The sequence below is a fragment of the Culex quinquefasciatus genome, chromosome 1 (genome assembly GCF_015732765.1).
Source record: "Culex quinquefasciatus strain JHB chromosome 1, VPISU_Cqui_1.0_pri_paternal, whole genome shotgun sequence".
In the NCBI taxonomy this organism is placed as follows: Eukaryota; Metazoa; Arthropoda; class Insecta; order Diptera; family Culicidae; genus Culex; species Culex quinquefasciatus.
In genome coordinates, this window is record NC_051861.1 from 41,602,745 (window position 1) to 41,609,870 (window position 7,126).

Below are 7,126 nucleotides of genomic sequence, written 5' to 3' on the forward strand. Positions count from 1 at the left end.
TCGAATTATTTCAAGAAAATCCACCGTGGTTTACCAAAATCAAATTAACAATACAACTCAAATATTTGTTAAATTTGATATAAAAATAATTATGGACCCGGCCTTAGTAACATTTTAGGTTTTAAGTAGGCCATAAAAGCCTATTTAGGCTGCATGAAAGCTTTCAGAACCCTGATAAAACATTGACGAATATTTTTTTTATCTCGAGAAAATACCTTTTGCAGTACTGCTCTTTAAAATTTTCAAAATCCAACATATTTTTAATCATATCAAAACATACTTAATATGATTTTAAAAGAAGGAAAATGCATTGAAAATGTTAGAATACTCAGAAAACAAGTAATATTTAGAGTTTTGCCTTCCTCAGCCTCACTGATGTTAGGCGATAACCATGCTGAAACATCTTGAGTTTTTTTTTTTTGAATAGATCCTATAAGCTGTTTCAATGTTTATAGGACCTAATCAAGTCTAGAAATGAACTTTTCACATAAAGCTGGTACACCTTCACGTATACCTATCGACTAAGAATGTTACCACTTACCAAAATTGTTATTGTGGTTTGGTTGAGCGTTTTAGCAGAATGCATTACTATGAATACAAAGAATCTCTTTGTATTCACAAAATTGTTACTCAGTTTTTTCAACACTGGCTAAACTTATTTAGGCCAAACTAGTCGAAGGCAGCAGGCTTGGCCAAATGGTTAAGCTGTCCGCTTAGTAAGCGGAAGATAATGAGTTCGATTCCCATCTGCTCCAACCTTCCATCGGATGGGAAGTAAAACGTCGATCCCGGCCTTTGATGCTGTTAGGCCGTTAAGTCATTCCAAGTGTAGGAGTCGTCTCCACGTTTAAAGTTCAAACAACACACCAAACCAAGCCTGCTCCGGTGGAATCGCTGGCGGTGGTTGGACTCGCAATCCAAAGGTCGTCAATTCGAACCCTGGAGTAGAAGCCCCATTCAAGCCTTTGGACTCCAAGATTCGAGCAGAAACTTGCAATAGAGACCATAAAAGACCCGGGGTTCGTTAAAGTGTATGGTTTGATTTTTTTTAGTTGCACTTGACTCGGTTTATGGTCCTAAAGATCGAGTTTCAACAAAATTTAAGTTTCGATAAGTAGTTCCAAAGTTATAAATGTGTTTTTACGCATATATCCGGATGTTAGATAAGTGACCCGAAATTATACCATGAGCATGAGCATGAGAGACCACCCATGGTTGTCCTTCTCCGTTGCTGAACAGAACCGTAATATCCTTTCAGCACTACTGATCATAGGCTTCGACTATCAAGTGGAATTTCCCTTTTCAACAGCATGTATGAATGCGCTGAAAAGATAAAACACCATGACTTCCAAAACAAGATCAGTTGCGAATAGGTAACAGTCATTGGCCACCAACGGCGCCCGCCATGTCAGTTTGTAGATCTCGATTTTAAGGGACGGGAATGTTAGTTAGCGCAGGTTGCTACTAGGGCAGCTGATTTACTCTGTGCTTACACCCCACGAGCGCCAGGAACCTGAAAATTGGTTAGTAGGATAGGGTGTTTGGTCAGGATTCATCATAGAAGATGATGATGCGACCCAAAATCATAGTGTTTGTTGAAAGGTATTATATTTTATTCTCAAGGCAAACAATCGGTTGCTGCGGATGAGACATTTCCCGTTTAACTGTTGTTAAATTTTTAATGAAATGGTTAAATCTTAGACAGCCGGCTGTGGAAAGATAAAACCAAATAATATTTATTTATACAATGAGGTGTTAAACGCAATGCTGCAATGATAGCGTAGTCTGATTTTTAATTATATAATAATTTAGTTCATGAATTTGTTACGGAATAGATGCGACGAACTCAATCATCAAATGCCTTCCGATCTTCTTTCTGTTAGCTAGACAAGGTATTGATTTTAGTTGCCTCTCGAGCTACGATGCTATGGAGAGGGCTTAACACACAAACAACCGGCGTCGAGCCCTCCGAGCTACGGAGCTATGGGAAGGTCTTTTCAACACAAAAAAGACTCGCGCACCACACGACGTTCTTGATGAAACAAAATAATTTTGTTACGCGATAAACCTAACGAACTCGGATCGTTTTTATCGAAAACTATATAAAGAGAACAAAAAAATCTCATCGGCCAACGAACGCGCAAACTAAGTAAAATGAAAAAGAAGAAGAAGAAGACCAATCACCCCATGCACACAAACAGCGACACAAAAGTGACGAAAATAACACAAAAAACAGGACTGCGCGTCCTCATAGGTACTGCATTAATGATCAATGAACTCACTTGATTGTTTAAAAATCAAATCGAATTGATTTAAAGTAATTGCCAATGTGTAGAAACAATTTAAACCGTTAATAGTTGGCGACGACCCGAACACAACGTGGACAATTTTTAAAGGCAGAAATAAATAAAACAAAACAAAAAAATACCAAGAACATTAAAAAATAGGATTCACAAAAAAGGGCCTATATCTCCCACACATACTAAAAAAAAATCAAGTAAACACGTAACATGGAACGAACTCACCAGATGATATTTGATAATCCTCCACTCGCAGAAATTTTTCGCTTTCAAAGATGAAGAAGTCCACCTTCCATCTTTGAAACACAACCGCCACTGATCACTCGCAAACCAACATCACTAAACCAATGAGCCTCCCACCCAACACCCAGACTCGGTAGTCAACACCACCCACCACCGTTAGAGCACAGCGCCAGCATGTCATCTGTTTACCAACAAAGCGCGATGACACCAAACACTGACGATGCTCTCTCTCCTCACTCAAAACGAACAAACGTCACTGATGGACGGCGGACGCCACTCCTCAGCCCTGCAGGAAAGTGAAGCCTCCGTTTGACACTTGCACAAATGATGCACGGTTGCAACGCGCCGACCGCACTTCGATGGATGAATGAAAAAAAAAAGAAAAAAAAAGAAAAACACCGAACCACCGAAACTTTATTCCAAGAACAGGCGGAAAAACCCTTGTTGTTGGAAAACCTTCATCTTCCCGGGCAACTTCTATAAAACGTCCACATTTCGAGCACACAACCAACACCAAAAACTTCCGAAAACACTACAAAATCACGAAAATCCTAGCGCACCGCAAAACAATCAACCGCTCCTTAGATAAGTGACCCGAAATTATACCAAATATAATTATGTTACATATCGTTGGGTCGAAATTGGAAGACCTTCCAAACAAGTCTAAAATATCGAAGATCTGGCAACCATGTCTCAGGTTATGACCACTTAAGTGATTGTTATGTTCTTTTCAAGGCGGTTTCAAAAACACCCAATTAGCCTAAAAAAAATAATTTTTCATTGGTCCTTTTGGAAAAAAAAAAACATTAAATATTCAACCAACCACATTTTCAACCTTGAAACATTCTACTTTATTCCGTTGTGTATGAACTCAACGCAAAACGTTACACAGCTATGCTAATCTCGTGGCATAAAGTTTAGTTCCGCTCACAACTACCCTGCTGATTCTAGTGTTCTTTCCTGGCACAATAAACTTGTGACGTCTCCCCCTAGAAGCCATAGACTCACCGTCAGCATTAACATGCTCGATGTTAATGGTTCCAACGGGAGCTCGCCGCGTGTTTGCACAAGACATAAAGATAAATACAAACATTTATCTTCTCATTCGCTTTCACACGAGGAGCCACCCAGAAGAACCATATTATACGCAATGCAACAAGGCCTCATCCTCATCCTGTTTCTGCTTCTGCTTCCACAAACAGGATAAATGCACGGACTGTGAATCCAAATCCAATTTAATTGCGCAAACATAAAAATAAAAGCTCCAACAGAGAGTCTAGCTCCACGTCAGTCAGAGGGGTAGGGGAGGGCAACCATTATTCATTTCCACTTACACACACACACACTCATGCTCACTCAGATAACCTCGCGGTGATATGTTTATTTGACGAGTTGAGCCTGAACCTGTTTGCATAAATTGCAGCAAATAGAAAATCAGCGAAAAACAGTGGGAAAATTGTTCGATCCTTGTGGATCGCATCAACCAGCGCAACGGGTGCAAAATCCATCAAGATGAACGCAGATGAGATTTATATTTTAAATGTTTGTTTTTTTTCTGAATGGAGAAGATTATTAGTGTAAATAAGGTCGTTTCAAGGGGTATACCAACCCCCACATTAAAAATCCACCCGTAAAAACCGGTTCAAAACTCATTTAAAAAAAAGAAGGGCGGACTTTTCAGTGTTCTATCAACTTGACTATTATTCATACCATCAGAATGGGTAGTCTGATCTTCATGTTTCGCAGCAGACTTGGCCGAATGGTTAAGCTGTCCGCTTAGTAAGCGGAAGATCATGGGTTCGATTCCCCGCTGCTCCAACCTTCCATCGGATGGGATGTAAAACGTCGGTCCCGGCCTTGGATGTTGTTAGGCCCAGGGCTGCGGAGTCGGGTGATATTTGAAACGACTCCGACTCCGATTCCGGCTTTCTCAGATTAGCTGACTCCGACTCCGATTCCGGCTCCGGCTTTGAACAAATGGTTGGCTCCGACTCCGACTTCAACTCCGGCCTACCAACTCTAGCCGACTCTGACTCCGACTCCGACTCCAGCTTTCAACAAATGGTTGGCTCCAACTCCGACTCCGACTCCGACTCCACATATTTTTAAATGTTTCAAAAGTTAGTTAACTATTATTAGATAATTATTTTCAAAACATTGATAAATAGGATTATTTAAATACTCTCTAAGCGTCATGTTTTTCTCAAGAAAAATAAGTTAAGTAAAAGTAAAGTAAAGTAAATAAACGGAATAAAAGTTTCTAGGTTACAAGTTTTATACGTTATGGAAACAGAAATCAAAAAATATCTTCAGTTTAAGAGGCATTTTGAGAAGAACAGTTTTGTAAGTAAATTTGGATTAATTTTCTTAACCTCAAATTAGAAAACATTTTTTTCAAAGCTAATTAAATTTAATATTAAATTATTATTTTTGAATGAAAAACTAAAAGAAACCTGGCCTTAATGATCTATTGAACATTAAATTTCATTTTGCTCACTTTCAGGCTGACATTTGTGAGAAGCTTAGTAACAGGCACCTTGTTTTTTAAATGACAATTTTAAACGAAACATTTTTTTTGTTTTTTTTTTTTTTAAGACGTACATCCCGCCATGGCTGAAGGAGATTGTTATTGCAAATCAATGTATCTAAACAATTTATTCGTGGAAAGGACGCTTAAGATGCCTTTTGAAATTTCTGTGAAATAAAAAATATTTTAACCTGGAAATTTTTAATTAATTTTAATTTTTAGATGGAGGCGGTGAATAAATAAATAAATAAATAAATTTTAAAATTTTATATACTTTAAAAAGTAGGTGCACGATACTTCGCGAATCTTCACCTAAAACGAAGCTTTATGGATGATCTTGCGCCTCCATCAAAATATATGAAAAATCTTAAAATATAATAAAAAAACAAATATCCACAAGTAAAATATTTTCTAGGTCACAAATATTTAATTTGTTTAAGGTACATTGATTTGCAATGATTATCACCTTCCGTCATATTGGCGTGGGACACACAGTATGAGAAAATTCGTACCAGTTGATAATATTTTGATTCTGTTTTTTTATTTATTATATTTGAAAAATAAATTAAAATCCTATATTTTGTTCAATACATTTTTTATTAGATCATTTTTGTACTGAATTCTTGAGATTTGTTCAACTATAATTCACAACGATATCAAAATAGTTTACCTAAAATCAACAACAACATCAACAATCAATGATTATTTCAAATTTGTTGCAACTTCTTTTGACATTTGTTGTTAGTTTCAATTATTTTAAATGCAAAACTTTGATTTTCTTGTTCTCAGTTATAAACAAAATGCGCATGTTGAGTTCCAAGTAAGAGATTGTTAATATCATTGATTATTTGTTACAAAAGTTAAACTGTCAGTGACTCTTTTTCGATGTGCAAAAACAGTGATTACTAATTATAATCTTTTTATGTACCTCGTAATTTTTTCCTAAAAAATGATTTAACTTAAAACATCTAAGACATTCGCTATCGGGGTAAAAGTTGACTTTGTGTATACTTTTTTCAGAAATAATTGGATGAAATTTGGTCAAATTTGAATTGAAAGGGCACATAAATATAGCCTGACTACATAAACAATTTTTTTTTATTATTTTTTAAATTATGATACTACATACTTGAGTAAGAGGTTATCATTTAGTGATTATAGTGTAATAATACAATTAGAGCTTTTCAATCACAATAAAAAGCTTCAAATACATAATGGCATCTGATAAATCAATTAAAAATATAAGTTGTTATGCAAATTAGGCAGTTATATAGGAAATACTGAACAATAAAAAAAACATACTTTTAGTTGAATTTAAGATAACTCCGGCTCCGACTCCGACTCCGGCTTATCACAAATCTTCGGCTCCGACTCCGACTCCGACTCCGACTCCAGCTCATAAAATTTAGCCGACTCCGGCTCCGACTCCAACTCCAGCTGTTCGAGTTTTAGCGACTCCGACTCCGACTCCGACTCCAGGTCGGACCCGACTCCGGCTCCGACTCCGACTCCACAGCCCTGGTTAGGCCGTTAAGTCATTCTGTAACATTTTGTATTTTTGGCCACCTTAGGGAAGCTGATCTCTCAAAAAGAGAAAGTGTTATCAAACCAGTAAATTTTTTACTGGTTTGTTCAAGTTTGATCAGACTGCGAAAAAAGTTAACGATATGTACCAGGTGATTTTCTGCAGCAACGTTTTTCGCTAGTCACTCTCCAAATTTCATTTTTCTTAATTTATAATCTTCCAAGATAGACAGATAATAATTTGTTCCTTGAGAAGAAATTTTCTGCTCGACTTGATCCCGTTGGGAATATTGCCGGTGAAACAGATTTATATCCCACGTTAAAGCTGACATGGCAAGTATACGTATTGCAAAACATTCGCTGTGCTCATCTGAACATCAGTGTCAACGTTCTATTAAGCACTCACACACAGGTGAGACGAGGATGGTGCTGTCTTTGACGCACAAGTACTTCCAAGTACTTCACCTGCATGAGTACTTGAAGCACTCTCTAGTGGTGGTGGTGGCTGCCCCAGGCGTACGTATGAGATTCG

At 37.4% G+C, this 7,126-nt stretch overlaps 1 protein-coding gene across 8 annotated transcripts in view; it reads right to left on the bottom strand.

The window, feature by feature from the left end:
- The window catches only part of LOC6039079 (cGMP-specific 3',5'-cyclic phosphodiesterase), a 166,391-nt gene that overhangs the window by 23,685 nt on the left and 135,580 nt on the right, over positions 1 to 7,126 (bottom strand). The gene's annotated exons all lie outside the window — the stretch shown is intronic.